The sequence below is a fragment of the Oryx dammah genome, unplaced genomic scaffold (assembly GCF_014754425.2).
Source record: "Oryx dammah isolate SB20612 unplaced genomic scaffold, SCBI_Odam_1.1 HiC_scaffold_4, whole genome shotgun sequence".
In the NCBI taxonomy this organism is placed as follows: domain Eukaryota; kingdom Metazoa; phylum Chordata; class Mammalia; order Artiodactyla; family Bovidae; genus Oryx; species Oryx dammah.
Genome location: NW_024070188.1, coordinates 46,030,191 through 46,043,486, shown reverse-complemented (window position 1 = coordinate 46,043,486; position 13,296 = coordinate 46,030,191).

Genomic DNA, 13,296 nt, shown 5'->3' with positions numbered 1-13,296 from the left:
GTGTGAGTATACAGTTTACTGTGTGAGTATACAGTTTACTGTGTGAGGCAACATCTAATGTATTGTCCTGTTTACAATACCGAACAATATTAAAAAGAAAATTCCCAAACATTTGAGTTGAAGGAACAACAACAAAAGATACAAAGAGCACAATGACTTAAAATGTAAATCACAAAGATCTTTGAAAATTGTTGTCATAAGTTTTTTCTTAGTCTTCTTCTCAAAGCCAATGATTTCTGATTCATTTAATATTTCAGACAATGAAGATACTGCAGACATTCCCTTTTCTTACTAACTTTACCATGATCAGACCCTTTTCACTCTGTTTACTCAACTTAGAGTTGACTTCCATCATGATAAACCCTCCCTTGCATAGTTCTCAACAGCCCTTGTCTTCTTGCTTCATTGTACTTGCTTTTTTGAACTGCCTTCCTACTTAAACAAACTCTGAGACTACACCCACTACAGCTGTCTGTAGTTAGCGATCAACACTGTCATGTAAACATGTCCCACTTTATTTTTTTTTAATTAATTATTTATTTTTTATTTTACTTTACAATTCTGTATTGGTTTTGCCATACATTGACATGAATCCACCACGGGTGTACATGCGTTCCCAAACATGAACCCCCCTCCCACCCCCCTCCCCACAACATCTCTCTGGGTCATCCCCGTGTACCAGCCCCAAGCGTGCTGTATCCTGCATTTGGGACATAGACTGGCAATTCGATTCTTACATGATATTATACATGTTTCAATGCCATTCTCCCAAATCATCTCACCCTCTCCCTCTCCCTCTGAGTCCAAAAGTCCGCTATACCCATCTGTGTCTTTTTTGCTGTCCTGCATACAGGGTCATCATTGCCATCTTTCTAAATTCCATATATATGTGTTAGTATACTGTATTGGTGTTTTTCTTTCTGGCTTACTTCACTCTGTATAATCGGCTCCAGTTTCATCCATCTCATCAGAACTGATTCAAATGTATTCTTTTTAATGGCTGAGTAATACTCCATTGTGTATATGTACCACAGCTTTCTTATCCATTCATCTGCTGATGGACATCTAGATTGTTTCCATGTCCTGGCTATTATAAACAGTGCTGCGATGAACATTGGGGTACATGTGTCTCTTTCAATTCTGTCCCACTTTAAATTCATGATTAAGTGGGCCCTTAAGGTTGCTGAGCAATCACAATACATTCTCCAAACCTACACACCATTCCCTTTCCCAGAGGATTATACACGCATTCTCCACAAATTTACATCACTTAAGTCACTCTCACACATTGCTGCTGACCTCTTGATTCTAGTTCACTTAGGAAATACAAGAACCTAGACTAGAACTTCCATGTCTCACTCCCATCTGCACCATGTCTATAAAAGAATGACTTTGCTGTTCATTCTCCATGGGAAGGCTAACTCCTCCTCAAGTGCATTAAACCCAATCCTTTCTCATGTACACAAATCTCCCTAGTCATTTCTGCTATCTTTGCTGCACCATCCCAGTTTACTTTTCAATCTTTCTCAATAGCATATAAAAATATTGTTTTTCTGCCACTAAGAACTTGCCTCTTAACAAATTTGTCAGAATGTTGATAACAAAGCTAGGTAATTGCTACCAGTATGTGCATTACACATTAATCACTGTTTGTGTACATTAAAAAAAAAAAAGATGTAATGCAAAAGAAAAAATGAAAACAAAAAACCTCCAGTGACTTTTCTATTCCTTTCTACATATGATGCCAATTCTCTCATTCACAGTATAATAAAACAACTTAAAATCTCTCTACATTCACCTTTTTCACTTCCTTATTCTTGCACATCCACTCCATTAATGCTGGGATCAATGGAATGAAGGCTCTAAGGAGGCTTGATGAACATTTTCATGAAGCTTATTTTATTTTTATTATTATTCTATTTTTTAATAATTTGAAAAATTAAAATATAATTACTTTACAATGTTGTGTTAGTTTCTACCGCACATTGAAGTGAATCAGACACATGCATGTATATATCCCTCCCCTCACAAGCCTCCCTCCCCCATCCCTCTGTGTGAGTGAGTGCGAGGCTCAGTCATGTCTGACTCTGTGCGACCCTACGGACTATAGCCTGCCAGGCTCCTCTACCCATGGGATTCTCCAGGCAATAATTCTGGAATGGCTTGCCGTTTCCTTCTCCAGTGATCCCACTCCTCTATCACAAAGCACCATACTGAGCTTCCTGTACTACCCAGCAGCTTCCCACTAGCTATCTATTTTACACACGGTAGTGCATATATGTCAATCCCAATCTCCCAATTCATCCCTTCCTCCCCTTCCACCTCTCTGTCCACATATCAGTTCTCTATATTTGCATATCTGTTCCTGTCCTCCAAATAGGTTCATCAGTACCATTTTTCTAGGTTCAATATATATGCATTAATATACGATATTTGTTTTTCTTTCTGACTTACTTCATTCTATATAACAGATTCTAGGTCCATCCAGGACACTTGTTTTATTTACAATTAATCTATAAGTAATGAGAAAACTAATCATTTTTACAAACTGAAAATCAGTGAGCCATTATATAATCAAGACAGTGTGCTTCAAGTTTCATAAATGTAACTCGAACTACCTTTAGCAAACAAGAGTAATTTATTGGCTAACATAACCAAAATAATGATAGAGTGTCATAAGGGCTCAGAGATAAGTATTATCCTCTTTGCTTTGCTTTTTTCTTTCTTTCTGTGACTTCTCCTGTAACTGTTAGACACACTATTACTGGCAGTCTCTACATTTAAGCTAATAACGTAGAAAAAAAAAAAACCAAAAAACCCAAACAGGGAGTAAGAGTTCTTCCATATTGTCCTAGTTTCATAAATCCCAAGGAAAGATTCTTGTTGGTCCTACCTGAGTCAGGTATTGACTCTATTAGCAGTATCTGAACAGAGTATCAGAATCTATAAAAAAGATGGCAGCTTCCTTTGAAATCATCAATAACCAGGCAAGGGAACTGCTAGCATAGATTGGTGGGAGTGTGGTGCACGTGTAGTGAATTACTACACCGGGCAAACAAAACAACAGATGTTTGTTAACAACTATTTGTTTTGGCTTCCTACTCTCCAATTGGAGACCATTGTCGTAGAAGCTTAATTGTACTTATCCCCCCACCCCCGCCTTTTCTTTCCAGCACAGTAAAACGGTTTCCACAATTTTAAGGCAGCTAACAGAGTAGTTTCACTCATACATGTTTCAAAGTTACACTGAGAGGAAAACTCAGGTTAGTTCCAAAGGAAAACTGTTCTGTTGAAGCAACTTAAGAAGGTTAAAAACCTTTCCAAAGACAAGTAACTTTGTGATGATATTATAGACTGAATGTTTGTGACCCCCCAAAATTTATAAGTTGAAATCTAATCCCCAGTACAATGGGTATTTGGAGGTGGAGGCTTTGGGAGGGTGGAGCCCTTGTGGATGGGATTAGCATCCTTCTAAGAAGAGGCCAGAGAGCCAGTTTGTCCCTTGCCCATTAGGTTAAGAAACAAAGTCAACAATCTGTGACCCAAAGGAGGGGTCTCACCAGAAGTCTACCATGCTAGCACCATAATTATACATTTCTAGCCCCCAGAGCTACAAGAAAATAAATTCCTGTTGTTGATAAGCCACCTACTTTATGGCATTTTGTGCTAATGACCCAAGCTTGTGGAACAGATAATAACCAAACTGATATCAGGGAAAGTGACATGAAGATTTTATTAACAAGAGTCTTTCATGTGCTCAAAAACTTAAAAAAATATTATGAGAAACTCTGTGATACAATGTAATATAAATCAGTATAATAATATAAATAAGTATATTGCTACTGAGTTGAAGCTCAGAAAATACTATCTTTCAGTCTTTTAAAATAGGGTGGTTTCTTTTTCTATTTTGAATATATAGTAACTGCTTGGTGGTAGCTTGGGCACTAAGTCGTGTTCAACTCTTACGACCCCATGGAGCCTGCCAGGCTCCTCTGTTTGTGGGATTCTCCAGGCAAGGATACTGGAGTGAAATGCCATTTCCTACTCCAGGGGATCTTCCTAACCCAGGAATCAAACCCAGGTCTCCTGGATTACAGACAGATTACTTTACAACAGTTACTTAATTACTTATTTATTTTTGGTGCCCAAACTTTGTGAACTAGGTCTGCAAAACCTTAGAGATTCAGGTAAAGGTTTCAAGGAGTGATCAAATAAATTAATAAATAAACCAAAAAATTCTTTCCTTTAAAGCTCTTTGTTGTTATTTGCTTCAGTCGTGCCCAACTCTATGCAACCCTATGGACTGTAGCCCGCCAGGCTCCTCTGTCTATGGGATTCTCCCAACACAGGGATTGAGCCCACATCTCTTATGTCTCCTGCATTGACAGGTGGTTTCTTTTTCATTCCCAGCCAAAATAAGTTGCCATATTGGACAGACTTTTGTGCCATCATGTTCAGCCATTTTATATCTTTGAGCTCTCAAGAAAAAATATTTTTGCCAATAAATGTTATACATTCCAGAAATACTGATATGTTTTCCACTATTTTAAAGCAACTCTTAGAGAAATTAGCAGCTATCTAATTTTCATTCTGCATGCAGCCGGACAAAAATAAGTGTGCCACAGTGAAGCCAGGCCTTCCCTCGTGGCTCAGGTGATAAAGAATCTACCTACAATGCAGGAGACTCAGGTTGATCCCAGGGTCAGGAAGATCCCCTGGAGAGGGCAATGGCTACCCACTTCAGTACTCTTGTCTGGGAAATCCCATGGACAGAAGAGCCTGGAGGGCAACAGACCATGGGGTCGCAGAGTCAGACATGGCTGAGCAACTTTCACTACACTTTTAGTGAAGCCAGTGCCTAGCTTTCATTTATTGCGTGCAAATTTTTGCCATCAGAGAAAAATTTGCATTTTATGAGCCCATTTTGGAACCTGGAAAGGATGTCAATGTCTTCAAAATGGTGAAAAACATCTTTGCCAGGGAAAGCTTCCACTGGAAGACAAATCTTGGTGTTCAGTGCACAGGTGGAGCACCTGCAATGTTTGGCAACACATCTGGGTTGGCTGCTTCTTGAAGAAAGCCACTTCACATGTCATAATGACTCACTGCCTTCTATACCGGCAAGCAATGGCATGAGACTGCCAGCAATTCTGAAAAAGTCTTCCTCCACTGCCATGGAAAGATCAACTTTACCAGAGCCAGAGGTTTAAATCGTTCATTTTGGCATGGTTTGTCAAAGGATGAGACAGGAATATTAACTTCTCTACTGCATGTTCCAAGAGTAAAACTTGAAGTGCTTGATTGCATTTTGGGAAAGTTTTACCTTTATTGTTTCCCTCCTTTCTCTCTTCTTTCTTTCTTTGTTAATTATTTTTTGGAGGGAAACAGGTGGAAGATAAAATGATATAAAGAAAAATTCACTTGGAAATACTGGACAAGGAGGAGTTGATACACATGTTGACTAAGAAAGACTACTTTTGACAATACAATTGCAGTAATTTATTCAAAGCAAAGCCTTGAATTACAGATGCTGCTAAAAACAAAACAAGCACAGCATCCTATCGCTCCCTTAAACCACCACCACAACAAATGACAAACTATTTATCCAAGTTACCAGTTTTTAACCAAACACAAGAATAAGGAAAGTATCTAAAAGTTATAAATGTTATAGAAGTCATGATTTTCATCTTCATGGAGAGTAGTAGAGCCTTGCCAAATTCCCTGTGGGAAGATATCTACAGATCCCTCGAAAAACTGTACTGGAAAAACTGTAGAGTTCTTCCCAAGGTCACGTCTGCTCAAACTACTTAAATATTGAAATCTGGATTTGTGATCCTTTCCTTGATGACACCAAAAGCATCACTGTGGCATATTTTGACCTATATGACTTTGGGACAAATGACTTGCCAGGATTTCAAGTCAGGAAATTCCAGAGAATTCAGTTATATTTGACAGTGTACACTCACCTGGCAAAGCCTTTTGTGGAAACATTGATTCCACTCACATGTCTTTGTAAAGAAGGTTATTAGCATGAAAACTTGCCTGAACACATAAACAAAAATATCAAAATTAGATGTCAAAGATAACGTGCATATTTTCAAGTCAAAGCTATGAGAATTCCATATTTTTAAGCTGAATAATTATCATATTTTTGCTGTTTCCTTCAGAGAAAAATGAATTTGTCATATTTGTAAAATTTGGATCTTAAATTTTGGATGGCTTATTCAGTAAACAACCTTTAATTATGTTTATAAATACATGTGAGCACTGAAAACATAAATATTGCTAAAGGTTTCTTTCACATTACTTTTTGATCATTTTGTAGTTGAATAGTTAGGTACAACAGTTATGAGGTGATGGTTTCAAAACTTAACCAGATGTTCCAGAATGACCAGCAATCTGGACCACTCACTTTCTCCAAAAATTGTTGTTTCTGGTTCTCCATGAAGATAATCTAAACTTCTTTCCACATTTGATTTATAACCTTGGCATTCCCCTCCTTACTCTCAGTAGATGATTTTTATTTCTCCTTCACAGAGGAGTTTCTTAACTTTCTTCATCAAACCTGGAAACTAACTTACATCTGTAGATCTACTCTCTTTTCTCTCCATTATAATGACAATTGGTCAAGTGGCTGGAAGCCAGAGAAGGCAGTGCTCCAGCTTCAACCATGCTTATGATAACACCTATGGAATCGCACATCACCCAGACAGAAGTGTCCCAAAGAGCCTGTGTAGAGTTGAACTATTCTACCAGCTTGGTTTCTTCACCTTGGAACTGTCATTGAAGAGAAAACTATACCTTTTTTCTCCAAGCATATTACAGGGTTCTTCTGTAATAGTATGTTAGCTTTTACTCTAATTCACTAAGGTCCTGTCATTCTTTCTGTATGATCCCATCAACTGCTGTTGTTTCAATTATTTCCAAATTCTACTGATTCAAGGATCTCGTTCCTCAGCCCAGAGCTGCTCCACTGGCTACTTGGATAGCCCACAGAAATTGAAATCCAATAATCACAAAACTTAAGCCTTTATTACTCAAACGTTTTTTTTATCCTCTGGTGTCTATTGAATCAGTGGTACTCAGTGGCTTTAAACAAAACTCTTAGATGAATTTTCATCTTTTCTCTCTCATTCCCTTCATAGCCAAACACATAAAACTTCATATTTTTTTACTTCTTACAAAACTCTTATAAATCCGCCCAGTTCCATTTATGTCCTTGCCAAGAGTCCAGGACCTTCTCATCACTTCCTCGTGTTGCAGCAATGCAATTATTACTGCTTTCCCTCACTTCAGTCCATTCTCCATGGTCCTTGGAGTCAGCTTTCTACAGTGCAAACCTAATTCTATTTCGGACCATTCAAAGATCCTCTAATGTTCTCCAACAGAGTTAAGGTTTCTTAAAAAGGCTTCTGAGGTCCTACTCATTTTTCCAATGTGATCTATCCTTTTTGTCTCCTTCATATGTCATATGTTAGCTTTTAATCTAAGAATCCAGACTCAAGACTGTATCAGTACATTGATCAATGGTTTGATTTTATGCTGCTACTGCTAAATCACTTCAGTCATGTCTGACTTTTTTTGACCCTATGAACTGTAGCCCACCAGGCTCCTCTGTGCATGGGATTCTCCAGGCAGGAATACTGAAATGGGTTGCCATGTCTTATACCAGAGGATCTTCCCAACCCAGGAATCGAACGTGTGTCTCCTGGAATTTCTGGTCTCATAGATTTTTACACATAAAACATAAATATCTTGGGAAATTCAGTATTATGCATTCCCTTGACAAATTTCTCAAATTATGTCTCAAATTTTTGTGCCTGGTTATTTCACAGCAACTCTGACCCATGGTCTGGTTCATACCCATCCACCCATGTTTTGTCACTTCTGCCACATAAAGTCAGGTTGTTCAGACTTATGTGATACTTCTTCCAAACTCAGAAGCAGTTACAATGTTCTTTATCTGTGAAGATGCCTTTTGAAATCCTAACAACTCTTTTCTATACCACTTTGGATATCAAACAGCTCAGAAGATGGGAATTACCCACACTCTCAGTTTGACTGTCAACACCTCATTCTTTAAATATTTTCTCTACAGAGTAGTTCATGGCATGGAAAAATCCATCCTTTCATTTTTAGGAGAGATTGCCGTGTACACTGTAAGACAAACTCCTCCTTCCTCCTGTTCTTGGCAGATGTCTTAATTAATCTTTCTTTCTTATTAATGAAAGGATCAACTGCAGGACTCAGTCAACTTTTTTTTAAAAAAAGCTTCACTAAAGTTAATAACCTCAGAGAGTTTGCAAAGCTGGTATGGAATTTACAGAACAAAGCTGTGAAGAGCCACAGGCCTTCTCTAATAAAGACATCGCTTGTTTCTACTGCATAGTTTTTGCTTACACAGCTTTATAGATGTTCTCTGTCTTGAGGGTACTAAACCCATTCAAATGCCCTATTTTTCTCCTAATTGCTTTTCTGCCACTGGCTTGTTAGCAAGTCTCAGGTGTTCACTCTCCCTCTCTCTCTTTCACCCTATTTTTTTTTCTCTCTCCCTTCCCCCACTTCAGTATTCAGTCCATATGCCTCAGAATTTAGGAAACCCTCTGCTCCTTAAAAAGCCAGCAGAAATGTGCACATCTGACCTCCTGCAACATTTATAAGCTCTTGTCAGTTTATCCTTCTCCTTTCTTTGTGTTCTGTGATATTCAGCACTTTCTGCAAAGAATGTAATAATAATGGGGGAAAAAAAAAGAAGAAGATCAAAGAAGGTGCTTATCTCCAGCGACATGTCCAAACAGGCACTCTGGCCCTCTCTAATATGCTCATCTAATTTGCTCCTGAGCCCAGGCCTGGAAGAAAAGCATCTTGAGGAAGTTTCCTTCCATGGACCGAGCCATCTGCTAATGTGGTCCTGTGCCAGTAATTTACAAGTAATGGTTTACAGCTGTGAACCCTGGCTTCTGAGCTGTTTTGGTCATTTAGTAATTACAACAGTTTCATTAACATTTAAAGGGAATAGTCTGTTCAATATCAATTAGGGACGATCTGCAACTGTGTAGCTCCGTTTTCATATTTGCATTTGACATTTAATATTCTGCACACATAAATTCTTGGGCTTGAAAATGCACTGCCACAGAAGGTCAAAATTAATCCTGAGTCCATTTCTACCTAGCTCTACTAAGCTTTAGGAAATATTTCTGCAGAGAGTGGGAACATAAAGGTTATTTTGGGGGTGGTTTTACACATCTGAACATTTAAGTACTTTTCCCCACCACTAAAGTTAAGATTACAGAGTTCTTCTCAATTCTTGTTATATCTTCTGTATTCTGAGGACATTTCTAAATTATCTGAGGTAGATTTGCATAGTATTAAGCTAAAAGATGACATCTATAACTAGCAAATCTTGCATAACTACAGTGATATTTAACTTTAATATTTGAGGGTGTGGGGGTGTGGCTCTGTGGATTTCAATACATAGTAAATAGAACTAGACTATGGTGACTGCAGCCATGAAATTAAAAGACACCTACTCCTTGGAAGAAAAGTTATGACCAACCTAGATAGCATATTCAAAAGCAGAGACATTACTTTGCCAACAGAGGTCCATCTAGTCAAGGCTATGGTTTTTCCAGTGGTCGTGTATGGATGTGAGAGTTGGACTGTGAAGAAAGCTGAGTGCCAAAGGATTGATGCTTTTGAACTGTGATGTTGGAGAAGACTCTTGAGAGTCCCTTGGACTGCAAGGAGATCCAACCACTCCATTCTAAATGAGATCAGTCCTGGGTGTTCATTGGAAGGACTGATGCTAAGGCTGAAACTCCAGTATTTTGGCCATCTCATGTGAAGAGTTGACTCATTGGAAAAGACTCTGATGCTGGGATGGATTAGGGGCAGGAGGAGAAGGGGACAAGAGAGGATGAGATGGCTGGATGGCATCACTGACTCGATGGACACGAGTTTGAGTAGACTCCGGGAGTTGATGATGGAGAGTGAGGCCTGGAGTGCTGCGATTCATGGGGCCACACAGCATAGGACACAACTGAGTGACTGTACTAAACTGATGACCTCCCTCAAAAAAAAGTCTTCCTAAAATCATTTACATCAGGGAATAAGTCTTAATATCTAATTAAATCATTGAGAAAAGGTTGACTATGCTAGGACTTGCCTCAGAAGTAACAAAAGCCCCATGGTAAGTTGAATTTTATGTGGCTGGAGAATGGCCCAAGGATTTGATCCCTGATGTTAAGTGATTTTAGTGGGGGACAGCATGAGAAAGACAGAACAAATTTCAAGTGAGTTAAAAGGTCTTTAAAGGAGAAAAACTGGGATCTTCCATCAGGAAGAGAGAAGCCTTTTGAAATTTTTAGGAACAGAGCACAGAGGATGTCCCAAGGATGGTTTGAGTGACAAAGGTTAAAAACAGTCTGAGCTGAAGTCTGGGGTTTCTTTTGACTCTTGATTCCCAGGCTGTGACATGAGATGAATCATTGAGCATGTACTATTATTCTAAGGGTCAGAGGTAGCGAAGTACCCACTGAATGAAGAGAGGATTATGGAGATAAGGATAGAGGCTCCGGTGGGCTGATATAATTCAATTCTATGCAGGTATGTGCAGATGAAAGTCTGGTTTACTTGATCTGGCAGAATCTGTATCCTGAGATGTATGTGTTGATGGGCTTTCATTTGTTTTCATTTTAAAGCTGTTTATAATATTGTGCTGCTCACACAGATGGAGTGACACTGGGAACACAGATAAAGTGAAAACTGGCATATAAATATGTATGTCCTAGGGTCGTGAAGTTTGTAAAGAAGTCCCACTTCCCACCTCCCAGAATCTCAGTCTCAAGTGAGCATCTACAAGCAGTGGAAAGGAGCAGGGCCAATCAGCAGGGAAATATCCTCATCAGATCATTTAGATCATCTTCAATATTGATATGATATAATGCATGCAATTTTACTAAATTTACTAAAAATAAGGTGTATTTTGTAAAGCAAATTATTCAAGTTCAGTTTCATTCAACAGAAATTATCTTATATATTCCTTGGCTCCTCAGGAACTTATTTGCAGTGACTACAGATTGCTTGGCTTCCCAGGTGGCACTAGTGATATAATATTTGCCTGCCAAAGCAGGAGATGCAAGAGACACAGGTTTGATCCCTGGGTGGGGAATATACCCTGGAGAAGCAAATGGCAACTCTCTCCAGCAAACATTTTTCTATTACCTTCCTATCACTATGCATCACCAGTTGGTTTGTGCATTTTTAAACTGTCCCCCCTGGAGAAAGAAATGGCAACCCACTCCAGTATTCTTGCCTGGAGAATCCCATGGACAGAGGAGCCTGGCTGGCTACAGTCCATGGAGTAGCAAAGAGTCGGACATGACTAAGCAACTAACACACACAACCTGTTCCCTTTAAACTAGAGTACGTATTTCAGGAGGACAGTATCAGAATCTCCTTTTTTCTACTCTCATAGTTTCCAGGGGAGTCCAAGAAGTTATTACCAGTTCTCAAAGCATAATCAAGGCAGGCCAAAGGGAGAACCTAGGGTATTCTATGTAGAGGATCATGTCATCTGCAAACAGTGAAAGTTTTACTTCTTCTTTTCCAATCTGGATTCCTTTTATTTCTTTTTCTGCTCTGATTGCTGTGGCCAAAACTTCCAAAACTATGTTTGCACATGACATGATCCTCTACGTAGAAAACTCTAAAGACTCCACCAGAAAATTACTAGAGCTAATCAGTGAATATAATAAAGTTGCAGGATATAAAATCAACACACAGAAATCCCTTGCATTTCTATACACTAACAATGAGAAAACAGAAAGAGAAATTAAGGAAACAATTCCATTCACCATTGAAACAAAAAGAATAAAATACTTAAGAATATATCTACCTAAAAAAAACAAAAGACCTATATATAGAAAACTATAAAACACTGGTGAAAGAAATCAAAGAGGACACAATGAGATGGAGAAATATACCATGTTCATGGATCAGAAGAATCAATATAGTGAAAATGAGTATACTACTCAAAGCAACCTATAGATTCAATGCAATCCCTATCAAGCTACCAATGGTATTTTTCAGAGAACTAGAACAAATAATTTCACAGTTTGTATGGAAATACAAAAAACCTTGAATAGCCAAAGCAATCTTGGGAAAGAAGAATGGAACTGGAGGAATCAACATGCCTGACTTCAATCTATACTACAAAGCCACAGTCATCAAGACTAGTACAAAGACAGAAATATAGATCAATGGAACAAAATAGAAAGCCCAGAGATAAATCCATGCACCTATGGACACCTTATCTTTGACAAAAGAAGCAAGAATATACAATGGAAAAAAGACAATCTCTTTAACAAGTGGTGCTGGGAAAAACTGGTCAATCACTTGTAAAAGAATGAAACTAGAACATTTTCTAACATCATACACAAAAATAAACTCAAAATGGATTAAAGATCTAAACACAAGACCAGAAAGTATAAACTTCTAGAGGAAAACATAGGCAAAACACACTCCGACATAAATCACAGCAGGATCCTCTATGATCCACCTCCCAGAATACTGGAAATAAAAGCAAAAATAAGCAAATGGACCTAATTAAACATAAAAGCTTCTGCACAACAAAGGAAACTATAAGCAAAGTGAAAAGATAGACTTCAGATGGGAGAAAATAATAGCAAATTAAGCAACTGACAAAGAGCTAATCTCAAAAATATACAAACAACTCCTGCAGCTCAATTCCAGAAAAATAAACGACCCAATCAAAAAAGGAGCCAAAGAACTAAACAGACATTTCTCCAAAGAAGATAAGTGAAAGTGAAGTCGCTCAGTCGTGTCCGACTCTTTGTGACCCCATGGACTGTAACCTATCAGGCTCCTCCGTCCATGGGATTTTCCAGGCAAGAGTGCTGGAGTGGATTGCCATTTCCTTCTCCAGGGGATCTTCCCTACCCAGGAATCGAACCCTGGTCTCCCACATTGCAGGCAGACACTTTACTGTCTGAGCCACCAGGGAAGCCCAAAGAAGACATACAGATGGTTAACAAACACATGAAAAGATGCTCAACATCACTCATTATCAGAGAAATGCAAATCAAAACCACAATGAGGTACCATTTGATGCCAGTCAGAATGGCTGTGATCCAAAAGTCTACAAGCAATAAATGCTGGGGAGGGTGTGGAGAAAAGGGAACCCTCTTACACTGTTGGTGGGAATGCAAACTAGTACAGCCACTATGGAGAACAGTGTAGAGATTCCTTAAAATCCTGGAAATAGAACTGCCATAT